General features: G+C 38.8%; 2 protein-coding genes across 9 annotated transcripts in view; one reads left to right on the top strand and one right to left on the bottom strand.

Moving 5' to 3' along the window:
• Window positions 1–9,239, bottom strand: part of LOC138028979 (putative helicase mov-10-B.1) — a 128,789-nt gene extending 119,550 nt beyond the window's left edge. For 2 of the 8 annotated variants that reach the window (XM_068876681.1, XM_068876690.1), the window contains exon 1: window positions 9,065–9,230. The gene's annotated coding sequence lies outside the window, so the exon portion shown is untranslated. Of the gene's footprint in view, window positions 1–5,463; window positions 5,641–5,743; window positions 5,983–9,064 lie in introns of those variants that run through there. The other 6 variants (XM_068876668.1, XM_068876718.1, XM_068876639.1 and 3 more) reach the window with 6 other exon arrangements.
• Window positions 9,240–10,068: 829 nt separating this feature from the next.
• The window catches only part of LOC138028930 (uncharacterized), a 20,309-nt gene continuing 16,989 nt past the window's right edge, over window positions 10,069–13,388 (top strand). Inside the window, exon 1 of the mRNA XM_068876581.1 lies at window positions 10,069–10,450. The gene's annotated coding sequence lies outside the window, so the exon portion shown is untranslated. The remainder of the gene's footprint in view (window positions 10,451–13,388) is intronic.

Below are 13,388 nucleotides of genomic sequence, written 5' to 3'. Positions count from 1 at the left end.
TGTGTGTCGGTTACAGAAACTAATCCGACAGAAACCTATAAATTTTTATTGGGTTGCCAAACCCAGTCGGAATCTGCGTTTCATTTCTTCGTTTTATTTTTTCCGTCACTCCCTTGCTTAGTGGTGTCTTTGTGCATAGAGTCTTCTGTGCGTATTTTGTTAGGTTTGACAGGCCTCGGGTAATGCGTAGATTTCTCTGGTGCACACAGGAGAACGTTTAGGGAGTCAGAGTGGCTTAGTGGTTATCTATCGAGCCTCCCACCAGTGCTAGCCGGGGTTCAACTCTGGCCCCGGCTTGCATGTGGGCTGAGTTTCAGTCGATGTCAACCTGACTCGAGGGTTTTTCTCCGGTACTCCGGTTTTCCTCCCTCATCAAAATCGACTCACAGCTAATTAACATCTAGCTGTGGTGCTGTGCTCCGACATCAACATGGACTGTATAGCGGCAGCCAGAGGCGCAATTGTATGCTTTCAGCCAGATATCGTGAGCTGCGCCCTTCGTAATTCAGTCCTCAAGACTGCAAGTAAAGGGTGATAAGCACTGCCAATTATTATTATTATTATTATTATTATTATTATTATTATTATTATTATTATTATTATTATTATTATTATTATTATTATTATTATTATTATTATTAACCTGCCATGGTGTCGAAAGTCATTGTAACGCGAATGGCGTTTTAGTGGATATTTAAACAAAATATACCCTCATGGAGCTCAAGAACGTAACATCAATTGGATGAACAAGACAGGCGGTGAAAAATAAGTATCTGGAATCTTTAAAGCGACGAGTAATGGTCTTCGACAACAATTTCATTTTTCGCCGTTGGATATCAAGTGAGCTTTGTTTCTAATATTTTACTAACTTGGTATTATATACAACACCGAAATCAAATGGCAATTTTTTTATGGATTTAACAAACATTGAAGGAATCGAACGCCTTGAATGCATCACTGTGTTTACTGAAGTCGCATCTAAGTTGTCAGGCAATTTACATTTATTTTGTACTCAACTCTGCAAAGGTAAAAAAAATTGGAAATGTGACAGTGAAGAATTATTTGAATGAAAGCTTGTTGTCTCTTTTGTACTTCATTATTTACGGTCAAGGTTCTTTCGAAAAGGGTTGGATGTGAACTGTCAGAAATTTATTTAATTGCATATGCTTTGTGACACGGATTGTGTGTTTTGTTTGCTCGCACGAAACTGAAATAAGAAGGGCTTTTTGCCTCTAATAGCAAATATGTTGTTTGTTTCAATAAAATTTTCGCTGGAAAAGGGTTTTGTGACATTTAAAGCCTTTGTGAATTTTAATATCACGTTGTGTAATTTTCGAACCTAACAAATTTGCATACGTCGGTTGAAATGTGATACGGGAGGATTTTTGTGGTAGTGCTCTGTAAGCAGGAAGGGTTCACGAAAATAAACAGCTCTGTTGGAAGCGTGCTTGAGTTTCAACAAAATGAGTCCCAAAATCACCAAAAAATTGTGACGCAGATGAATAATAAAGTAGCTGCTATTTCCAAAACTATGGAATTACCTGGTGATAAATAACCTCGTCTTGGAGAGTAAATTTTACTTTGCAGAAACAATGGTCAACTTCAAGAGTTGGGCGATTGTGATCTTTGTGCAAATTTCCTGTCAAACTTTATAACACTTGAAAGAAAAAGAAAACTAACAAAAACAAAAAGCTTGTATCTTACCATCATTTGACACAGATGCTTCACTGTTTCGCGAGTAAACACGCCGCGGTAACTTGATCACGGCGCCCGCTGAATTCGATGTCAATTTCGATTTTGCGATTTACTTGTGCAGCCAAAAGTACACTAAAATTGAACGTAGCAAAAATCTCGCAAAATGTTTGTCGCTGATCGCAACTTTTCATATTCGCGGTTAAAAATTAATGTTGTTTTCATGTCGTTAATTTTGTTGCTGATGGTAAAATATTTTATTCTCGATCGACCGTCCTGGAAACGTCCTTCTGCTCTCCCTAAAAACTGTGTATCAATATTTATTTATTTTTGCATCAATATTTATTTTGCATAAAGTAAGCTAACAAAATCTGTACCTTGCTGGGTGTACGCTCATGGAGTGTCTCGTTCAGTAAAAATTGAAATGGCATTTCAAGGGTATGAACTATCTTGAGTTTCCAATGGAATGATTCCTTGATTGTCGTGTGTATTCCAGAGTTGTTCGGAAATATTTGTTTTTTGGTTACTGGTCATGCGTGCTGACAGTAAATACATTTGAATTTTTAACGCATACTCAATACGAAATGTCGAGGCGGCTGGCAAAGTCTTATTTCCTTTTCCCGACTCATCTAGGAAGATCGAGAGAGACTCTGCTCGCAGTGTAATGGCTTTCAGGTGTATCAAAAACATTATCATATCTATGAACAACTTGCGAACGACATTCAAGCTATTGTCCGAGGACGCAAGCCTTTCTATACGCACATCTTTCAATTTTACATTCATAAGGTTGTAACGTAACTGTGTAGTTTGTGAACATACACCGTCACGTTAATGGCCAAGAAATAACTTGTCTATGACTTTTTCGCGTTCTGTTTTTCTCCTCTGGGAATCCACTTCAAGGTTCAAGTTTACCCCACGAAAAAACACTTGACATTGAATTCATTTGGATTGATGTGAATAGCTGGCTAAGATAATTGACTGCACGGATTGGCGTTACCCACCTAACAATTTATCGTATGATCGCAATTGGCAATCTTTATAATCGGAAGCGTTCTTTGTTTTTAGACCTACGATCCAAGGACAGTTCAACTGGAAGAACAGCAACTAAGTGAATCGGTGGTCTATGGCTATAGAGTGTTTTCGCTCACGTGATCAGTAACTCAATTCCCGGATTGGGTACACCAACAAAGGCCGCCGTTCCTTTGTTTAAGGACACCAACATGGCTGCCGTGACGTCACGTGAAAACACTCTATAAATGGGTGGGAAAACGGAATGGTATTAATTTTTCTCAGATTACATCGTGAGCACGATTGAACCCACTTCTTGGAGCACTGCTCGATGGAAATAAAAAGAATATATAGTGTACAAAGATGCTTTCTAATGCCTTAGGTTGGTTTTATTGTCATTACCTTATTTTCAGTTGTGTGATACTTCTTTTAATTCAATACTATTCACGTGCACACACAAAAAGAAAGAACAAGGGAGAGTGTGTCGAATGAAAAAGGGAAAACATTTTGTAAACCTAACCGAATAAAAAAAGTCAAATTCTCCAAAAGATGTTTCAGACGGCAGGAAAACCATACAAAATATATTGACAGTGCCCTTTCCCGGTCGTATTGAAGCGTGAATGAATTTCAGTTTCCTTTGGCTTTTACCAGTAAGCGAAAAAAGCTAGATAATTTTGATAGTTTGCTTATGAGACTCTTAATTCCTGGATATTCCTTTGCTTGTCGAAAACAGAAAGCCGCGAAATTTTGTCTCATGTAAAACTATGCGGCATCAATAAATGAAAAACTCTTTAACTCTGCGTCATGAATTTTTTTAGGTATTACTGACCGTTAGATATATTTTACAGTAACACTCTCGGGAAGGCTCTGGACTGCAAACTAATTTACAAGAAGATTAGGAATGTTTATTTCTGATAGTATTTAGTATTTTAACCTACAATTGTTAAAGGTATTTCTGAAGAACCATTTCGTGGCCCCTCTATGGTTTTACGTTTTTTCAACAGTCATCAGCAAAGATTGCTGACTCTGAAGTTCCTAATTTATCGCTTTCATAAGGCACTTTGATAAGAACCACACTTTTACAGGTTTTAAAATGTCAAGTTATGTTTTGTTCTCATTTTCCAAAGCAGCAGTTCTGTATGGATTGTAAAAATGGTTTAACAATTTCACTTGTAAAACACCTTTTAAAACATTTTGCCTTTAAAGGCGATTTGTCTATAGAAGACAAGATCTCTACTTATCCTTCTTTTAGAGATTCCCCCTCTTAGAGATTCGCCATTTTGGAGAATTCTTCTTTTAGAGATTCGCCCTTTTAGAGAATCCCTATTTTAGTGATTCCCCCTTTTACAGATTCGCTATTTTAGAATTCCCCGATTCCCTGATCCCTGTCTTAGAGTCTCTCAAGAAGTACATGTTCGTATCCTCAGGTCTTATGAGATTGAGAAACTAAATATTTTAAGCAAGAGCCGATACAACGTAGATTTCATTTTAGTGGTGTACTATATTTCGACTGGCCAAAGCAGCCTTCTTCAGGTACAATGAGAGTTTACATTGAATTGCTTCTATGTACATATATATATATATAGTAAATGGATGTTGACGTAATACTGGAAAAAATGTGATAAAACATGGCAGTTACAACGATTTTGAATTCAAATACTAAGAGTAACGGAAAAATAACGGAAATCATTCTAAATAATAAACTGAAATCTAATACGTTTCTTCGCGGATATTAAGACCGTTGGGATCAATTGTACTACCTTTTGAAATTATAAAAGCTCCCCTAATGTAATTCATTCTAATTCCGCACTTCCTTCCGGTTCTTTTAGCTGTGGCAAAAACTGCGCTACCTGTCCTTACATTTTCCATGGACTAACCAACTACACATTCTTCTCTACTGGCGAAACGCGCACCATTAATTCCCACATAACTTGCGAAACCAAAAACCTTATCTACATGATTCAATGCAACCGATGCCATCTACAGTACATAGGAGAAACTAAACGACGTTTAAAAGACCGTTTTAATGAACACCGCCACACTTTAGATAACACTAACACCAAATCCAAACCTACTACAGTCGCAGAACATTTCCTGTCCTCTCCCCACAACATCTCTAAAGACAGGGAAACCCTAAAACCAGGAATCCAGAATACGGAATCGAAGGTCATTGTTTTACCAATACAGAGAGTAAAAACTATCCTAAACATTCATAAAAGCTAACCTTAGGCCTAAAAACGTTTGTTTAGGCCTAATTAGGCCTAAGGTTAGCTTTTATGAATGTTTAGGATAGTTTTTACTCTCTGTATTGGTAAAACAATGACCTGTGATTCCGGATTCCGGATTCCGGATTCCTGGTTTTAGGGTTGCCCCTAAGGACATGCAATTAATTCCTATCGAAAAAATATTTTATAACAGAGACTCGATCCGTAGGGCGAGGAAGCTTTTTTAATTTCAAAAGGTAGTACAATTGATCCCAACGGTCTTAATATTCGCGAAGAAACGTATTAGATTTCAGTTAATTATTTAGAGTGATTTCCGTTATTTTTCCGTTAATCTTAGTATTTGAATTCAAAATCGTTGTAACTGCCATGTTTTATCACATATTTTCCAGTACTACGTCAACATCCATTTACTATATATATATGTACATAGAAGCAATTCAATGTAAACTCTCATTGTACCTGAAGAAGGCTGGTTTGGCCAGCCGAAATATAGTACACCACTAAAATCAAATCTACGTTGTATCGGCTCATTTAGTACCTCAACTTGTAATTACGCCGATCAGATCAAGCCACTGATCCAACGTACACCGACAGGAAGATTGTCCACGGTTGCTTGCTTCAAAACTCTTATAAGATTGTTTCTTTCACTGACCTTCACGTTTCCTTCCACAGCAACTGTCGAACTCACTTCAATATTCCGAGCTTACCACTAGTTCTAAAACGTAATGAACAGAACTCTATCAATTTCTAAAAACCACGGAGGCTGCTTCTACAATAAGGACAAGGAAAGCTGTTAACTTGTAATTTTTATTGCTAACCGGGGCCTAACTCGGCTTGGATTTATTCGCTGAGTCGAAGACATTTTACTGGTGTATGTAACTTGTGTAATACATACTTCTCAACCCCAAAAGACCAAAAACCTTGAGATCAAGGTGAAAAAAACCTGGAGATTTATCGACGGCGTCGAAAAGAATTAAAACCAGTTCATCACAATAAAGTTTTCGTTTCTGTTTATCATCGTTTCCGCCATTTTGACAACGTGGACAAAACGTATCTCGATTGCGACAAACTGGTAACGATAACCTTATTTGGCATTTGTCTTCTAAATATAGTTGTGAGGTCCGTGTCTTGACAAATATGCCTCAAGGAGGCTCGAAATAGTTTCTCCTTTTTTCAAACAAATGTGCAGACTGTCCAACCATCCCGATTTTGATTGAAAATCCCGAATGCCGACCAACATGCGATCGCCGGGGACAGCAAAAATCCCGATTTTGACATCCGTTCTGATATTTTTGTAAAATTATCATAATATTTACATTACAAGAACACGAAATCGAGCAACTTCACTCTGATATCTCGATAAAGTAAAAAATGGCAGGAAATAAAATAAAAGCGAGTATTATACAGGCAATGCGACAACCGAGGTTCGTGTCTGCCATCGCACAATAGGGCCGTTTATACGAGAGAAACTAAGCCGCGGCTAACTCTGGCCGCGGCTTACGTAAGCCGCGAACACCCCGTATAAATGGTACAAAATCTGCGTTCACGGCTTTCTCAAGCCGCGGCTTATCCTGGCCGGGGAGTTTATACTCGTATAAATAGTTCTTTTCGCGGCTTACGTAAGCCGCGGCCAGAGTTAGCCGCGGCTTATTTTCTCTCGTATAAACGGCCCTAATATGGCTTGGTAGCCTTGTTACATGCTTGGTAGCCGTTTCTACTTCTTGGTGTGGAGTACACGAATTACCGAGCCGTTGAGAACGGTACTTTCTTATTTTGGTTCCATCACTCGACCGGACACTCAAGTTGAATAGATCAGCTGTTCGAATGTACAATGAAGAGCACGGTCGCTACTACTGCTCTGCAAGGCCTGCTGGTAGCCAAGAATAAGAAGAGAGCTAATCCAGTTTAATTAATGCATGTTTAATGGTAAACAATAAAATAACGAACAATTTACCGAATATTCTTGAGAGAAATTGTCGTCCCAGAAAGCTAGAAATGGTGTTTCCGAGCCCTAAAATTTCAAATATTTCTGGGGGAGTATGCCCCCAGAAACTCCTTGAGGCTCGCGCCTTCGGCGCTCGGACGTTTCTCCTATTTTTATATTTGGACGGTCTGCGTGTGTCATCGGCTTTAGAACTGTAGCGAGCGTAGCAAGCCGGCGTCAGTTTCCGTTGGGTTTCAGAGAACTTTTGACCGACTGTGGATCTCTACAGAATTGGCAACAGAAAATCAATTATACAAGGCAAGGAATATTCAAGGAAAGTGTATTCCATCCACCTGTGAATCTGTTTACCGTGAGATTCTTGTGCCTCATCGTGAGACCTTGAGATTGCCCTAAAAACCGTGAGACTTGAGAGGCCTGGCAAGGTGTTTTGTACTTTATCTATATGAGGTTGAAGATGACCTAGAAATAATTTTTTTTTTCAAGTTTCGAGTTCCATGACGTCTTTCGTCATGTTACAAAGTTATTTGGTTGAAACAAATGTCTATGCCAATGAATCTCAACAGTCTGAGCGTTTCAAGTACATTACGAGATGTGTCCATACACATGTATTTTACCTCATGAGCGAAAAGTAAGCGCTTTCATCGCTAAATGAATTCCAGATGTTAGTGTGGATTTCTGGCCGGCATATTGGTGCACAACGGTGGTGCATCAACAATGCGGCTCCATTCAATATTTTGTAAAGTTCTGTGAAACGCTTCCACAAATAACTCAGAAACCACGTACCGCACGGACCTGACAATTGGTGACGTGATTTATAAATGTGGCTCCTACAACCTTCCAATTTTTTGGCTTATTTCATCGAACAGTTTCAATTTTTTTTTGTGTGTTGCGTGACAGTGAAAACGATCTATATTTAATAAGCATCATGCACTCTAGTACCCTGCGAGCAGAGGCCCTTCGATCTTCCTAGATAAGTCGGGAAGAGGAAGGAACCTCTGCCAGCCGCCTCGACTTTCTTTGATTTGCCGCTCATCCAAAGAAATGGATGAGTCAGTCCAGTTTCAACTTGCCAAACCTGTTTTTTTTATTTGTGCGCATGATCAATCGCCACGCGTCATCGATATTTTTTAAATTTACAACAGCGTGACAATTTTTAAACTGTCTAAATTCCCATGAGAATTTTTCCGTATGTCGGTTACAGAAGCCAGTTTACCAGAATTGAGAAACCTATTAATTTTTTCAGTAAAAATTAAAATGGCAATTTAAAAACTTGAACTATCTTGAGGAAATGATTCCTTGGTTGTCGTGTGTTTGCCAGAGTTGTTCGAAAATATCCGTTACTGTTTGTTTTGGTTTTGTGGTTTTGCGGTTACTAGTCAGGCGTGACTGACTCCCGAATACGTTACGTTTGAATTTTTAACGCATGCTCAACACGAAATGTCGAGGCGGCTGGCAGAGGTTCCTTCCTCTTCCCGACTTATCTAGGAAGATCGAAGGGCCTCTGCTCGCAGGGTAGCACTCTAGGGCCAACAATTCAGATTGCTCTAAAACGGTCGTGTCCGTTACGAGTTGCCGGACGATGTGACCGGCGCCTGCCGTTGGTTATTTCAAGGCTTTATATAATGAGAAAAGCACCAAAATTAATGAAGCACCGAACATAACGAAGAAAGCACCGAATACAGTGTTGTTTGAACCGAATATAAGGAAGAAAGCACCGCCGGAATATAATTATGTTTATGCCGGATGCAATGAAAAGCGTGCCGAATTTGTAGACAAAAGCACAGACTATACTGAGATAAATAATCATAACCACCCAATATAATAACATAAGCACCTAATATAATGATATGTAGCCACCGCATAAAATAAAACAAAGTATGATAAGACACTTCTGGAGTTGATTACTTTAACTCGAGCACATCGAACTCATCATTAAATCGAACTGCCGCGCCCCCAAGAAATCCATTTTGAAGTTTTCGAAGTCTTGTGGTAGGGCCCAATTGTAGCAATATTTTAGGGATTGGTAGGCATTGCCTCGCCTCACAATACTGTCAAAAACATGCCAAATTAGGGTTCTAAATTACCCAATATTTGAAGCTTTAGTCTTATTTCGAGCGTGATGCTACTGATCTACAAGCACGCCAGTGCACGCCAGTTGGGTAGACATTTTTAAAACTATCACAAGCTCCCATACCTTTTAACGTTCAACTGTCCGATCCAGAATTTGATTTGGATATTACGAAGGGAATTTCTTCTTACTGTATATGCAAAAATAACGCCAGTGTATCAGTAAATGTAATCCTGAATTTCACGTGAAAGCTCAATAATTCAATGGTCTTGAAGAGGGCGGAAGTGCATTACAGAGTTCCAGGAAAAAAGAATGCTGATAATCAGATCCAGTCCTTTCCGGTTGTTGTTTTTTGTCAAGATATGTGTTTTCAGAGTATGGAGATAATAATAATAATAATTTACATTTATATTACGCAGGTTACATGAATATATATGATCACCTGCGCATAAAGATTCTAATTTACCACCGAAAAATCAGAAAATCCGAGAAGGATGAGGCGGAGAAACAAAAGAAACTGAATGTCTTGTATTCTGGCATAATATTAATCGAGATTGATATCGAGGCTGCTTTTCTTGGGAAAATCACGACATCAACCTTGATTTTCACCCAAAGAATGATACGATCGGCTTTGTAAACAGTACTGCATGATCTGAAAATGCTTTAAATTACAAGTAGGTTTTAATGCTTCTGAAGAATGTGGTAGATTAACGAAGTCGTCTTGGTCAATATGGGGGGGCTCTCCATTCGACTAGAAGTTTTGGTTAAAAATTTCGATAATTTCATTTTGCGAATGTACCAGTATTTTCCGGTTGGCCGCTGAAAATCAATCACATCAAAGAGTATTGCCCCAAAGTGTAAACAGCAATTGCACCCTAAGAGGAATGAACCAATGGGGCGCGATTTTCCGGTTGTTCTTGAGGACCCTTCGCCAGGTCTACCCAAATTTCCCGTAACTTCTTGTCCGGAATATTCCCGTTCCATTCGATTCCTTACCAGTTTTTTTCCGAAATGTTCGGTCGAATTGACGACACCCATGTTTTTCTGGAGTTGACGACGTCATTTTGCAAGAAAGCAGAACTCGACATGTACCTTGATTTTGATGGGTTCAAGTTACCATGTCACGCTAAGGGAGATCACGCAATGCCACTAACAAGACATTTAGTTTCCTATGTGTGTTTGCCTCATGGTTCTGGGATTTTCAGATTTCTTGGTGGTACAGAATCTCCATACTCTGAGAACACATATCTTACCAAAATCGCGCCTTCGACGAAGACGTTGAAAACAAACCTAACGACAACGGAAAAGGACTGGAACTGGAACTATTTATCCTTCTTCCTTCGATTTCTGTTGATACCCTTCCGCCCTCTTCAAGACCATCGAATTCTCGAGCTTTCACGGGAAATTCAGGGTTACATGTGCAGATACACTGAGGTTATTTTTGCATAACGGAAGAGGATTCCCAGCGTAATATCCAAGTCGCTGTTTTGAACACACAGTTACACGTTGAAGGTATGAGGTCTCCTGATAGTTTTATCTATATAACTTGCTTGCTTATTTGTTGTAGAATGTATTTAATTTAACTAGCATCATGCTCGAAGTAACACTTAGATTCGGGAATTTAACACGCTGATTTAACTTGTTTTGGCAGTATTCTGAAGTGAGGCAGGGCTTATCATTCCACAAAGAATTAGTGCCCCTACCACAAAATTTTGAACGAACGTCGATTCTTTGTTTGCCGTCAATTTTGATAAATTTAACATGATCAAGCTTACTTGTTTCCTAATTATCTTTTGTCGTGACTTCTGCAAAAGTATTTAAGTGCGCAGATGGAAAAGAATTCTTTTTATTTCCTACTTGTGAGACGAACGTTGAGAGAATTCATCAGTTGTGTACTAAAGTTGACGTGTCGAGTACACGCATGATTGTTATAAACATTTGCAACGAGCTTTAAACAGAAAACTGGCCGTAATTTCGCAGACTATTGAAAGCACGTTGCCCTTTCCGTTCAAACAGCTGCGAAATTGTTCTAGTGTTGGCAAGACCATTCGGGAGCCATTACGTCAGGGGGTTCCCCTCTCCTTTCCTTGCAACAGTGGAATGATTTGAATTGCAAATCAAGAGATTCCTTCACTACCTGACTCTAAATTTGAAAATAAGAGGCCAGCATTTTCTAAGGAAGCTCGAAATATATAGATTCTCCTTTTTCACACAAATAAACATATTCTGTTCCTAGATATAAAGTTGGGGTAATCATATGAATACGAAATTTGGCCAGTGTATTTTAATACACTATTTAGTACATTTGATAATATTTAATAATCAAATTTATAACGTTTATTACAGTATATTTTAATACAATCTATGATGAGTACTTTAAAGTACCCATCATAGATTTCTCTTATCACATTTTCTTTCAAGATACCAATGATGGAAGGCATTTCTTTGAGCCTTAAAATCAACATATAATTCACCCATGTCAACATATATTGTGTTTTGTTGAAAAACGGGACGATGAAGTCTTCCCATACACTTACCTGATAATGTTAGAAATAATTTCTAAAAAGTATAAAATTCAACAAAATCTGTAGGCCAGTTTTACAGAAAGATCTTTTCATCTACAGAATTCTTTTAAATTTTTAAGGAATACGTTTAACTTAATTTAAGTTAACATGCAAAAAGTGGAAACAATTTAGCATCCGGAAGCAGAGATAAAAACGAGTTAAGTTGCAATTATAGAAATGTAGATAGAGATCTATTACAGAGTTGCACCACAGGTAGCCCAAGCTCGATATATGAGCAGCTCTTTATATGATAACCTTTGCATTGTTACGTGACTCGAGCGATTTACATATTTGTAAGGATTTGTATGGGGAAAATAACGATTGTTTCTGTGACCTATGAAAATGTAGCGATTTGTATAGGTAATCGCATGGGGCCGAGTAAAATTAAGGATTAATATCACGCGTGTTTTCAGAAGTTGCTGAAATTGCCCGAGTCGCGCAGCGACGAGGGCAATTTCAGCAACTTCTGAAAACACAAGTGATATTAATCCTTAATTTTACGAGGACCCATTGCGATTACTTGTTAATAACAAAGAGGGCAAAATTTTCTTAACACTGTTGAGGCACCTCGAAAAACAGACAGCTAAGCGAAGTTAAAACACTCGTTCGCTCGGAAGCAAAACAACTAACAAACAGACAAGCAAGTCAACTTGTTCTTTGCGTCCAAAACGAGTATAGATGATTGTTATTTACATCCACTTGAGAGGAAAATACGAGTTTCATTCGTGAACAACTGTAACAACGATTAAACCAAATGTTAAGCTTCAATTTATTTTATTCACCTGCGCTGTAGAGGTTTTTACCACTTGCAAATACGCATCCGTAAACATAGCAAACGGTTTGTCCAAAGAAATCCACCAAATTTGAGCTACTTGTTCCTCCCGTCAATGGCAAATTGTTCTGTGACCTTTTTTGTTGAGCTGCAAGATGTCGTGGTAAACTGAAAGCCCTTGACGAAAGAAATCATTTTGTTTTTCAACCACACAATCCCGCTACGCCGGGCGCCATGTAAGTCGATCCAAGTTTTAAGCTTTTCATGAAAAAAATCTTTTGCCCTTCTTCTTGTCACTCGAAAATTCAAATTCCAGATCATCTTTTAAAGCTAGTTCTTAATCTTTATGCCTTTTCGGCGAATGCAGCGCGAATTAAAAGACAAACTTCGATGAAGACGAAGTTGTTTTGCTCAAACAGAAGAAACCAACTGAATGTGGAAGACGTACGTTCAGCCAATCAGGAGCGAGAATTTTTGGCGCTCGACCAATCGTGAGCGAGTAATTTTGCCCTCTTCTCAAGCAAAATTAAGAAAAAATACCCTCTTCATTGACCAATCAGCATTCAGTAATTTTGCCCTCTTTGTTATTAAAATAAAAATCGTCTTACCTTACTTTAGTTGAGTGTTTTTTTCCCTCCTGTGTGGTCTTTGAGCCGATTTACGGCCATTCCTGTTAGTTTTAGAGGAATCGGTTTGCTCCCTCTATATATACTTCCCAAGGTTGGGTACTCTCACGAAGCAGTAGATCCAATCCGCCGAAGGAAAACGGCCGTAAATTCTCTCCAGCAGCTCCAGTCGCCTCGAAATTCCGGGTAGAGCACGGACGATAGTTAATTTTTCCTTCCGTAGTCTTTGCTTGGCGTCGAATCTTCACAGAGGCCGAATAAAACATCGGCAATCTCTGAAAACTTTCCCGTTTTAAGCCATCGAAAGGCTTTGTTCAAACTTTCGCGTTACTCCAACGGTGAAACGTTAGCTTAGCGACCCGGCCTGAGACTTCAATTACTTCCACTCCGGGTGGGAGACAGTCCTTTGCTCCCATCAAAAATCACTTCCTTGAATTCACTTCCTTGAAATCCTACAGCAAAAGTATTTCTTTAGTTTCACAGATGAA

Source organism: Montipora capricornis, chromosome 2 (assembly GCF_036669925.1).
Source record: "Montipora capricornis isolate CH-2021 chromosome 2, ASM3666992v2, whole genome shotgun sequence".
NCBI classification, from domain to species: Eukaryota; Metazoa; Cnidaria; class Anthozoa; order Scleractinia; family Acroporidae; genus Montipora; species Montipora capricornis.
This window is presented reverse-complemented; position numbering and strand designations above follow the sequence as displayed.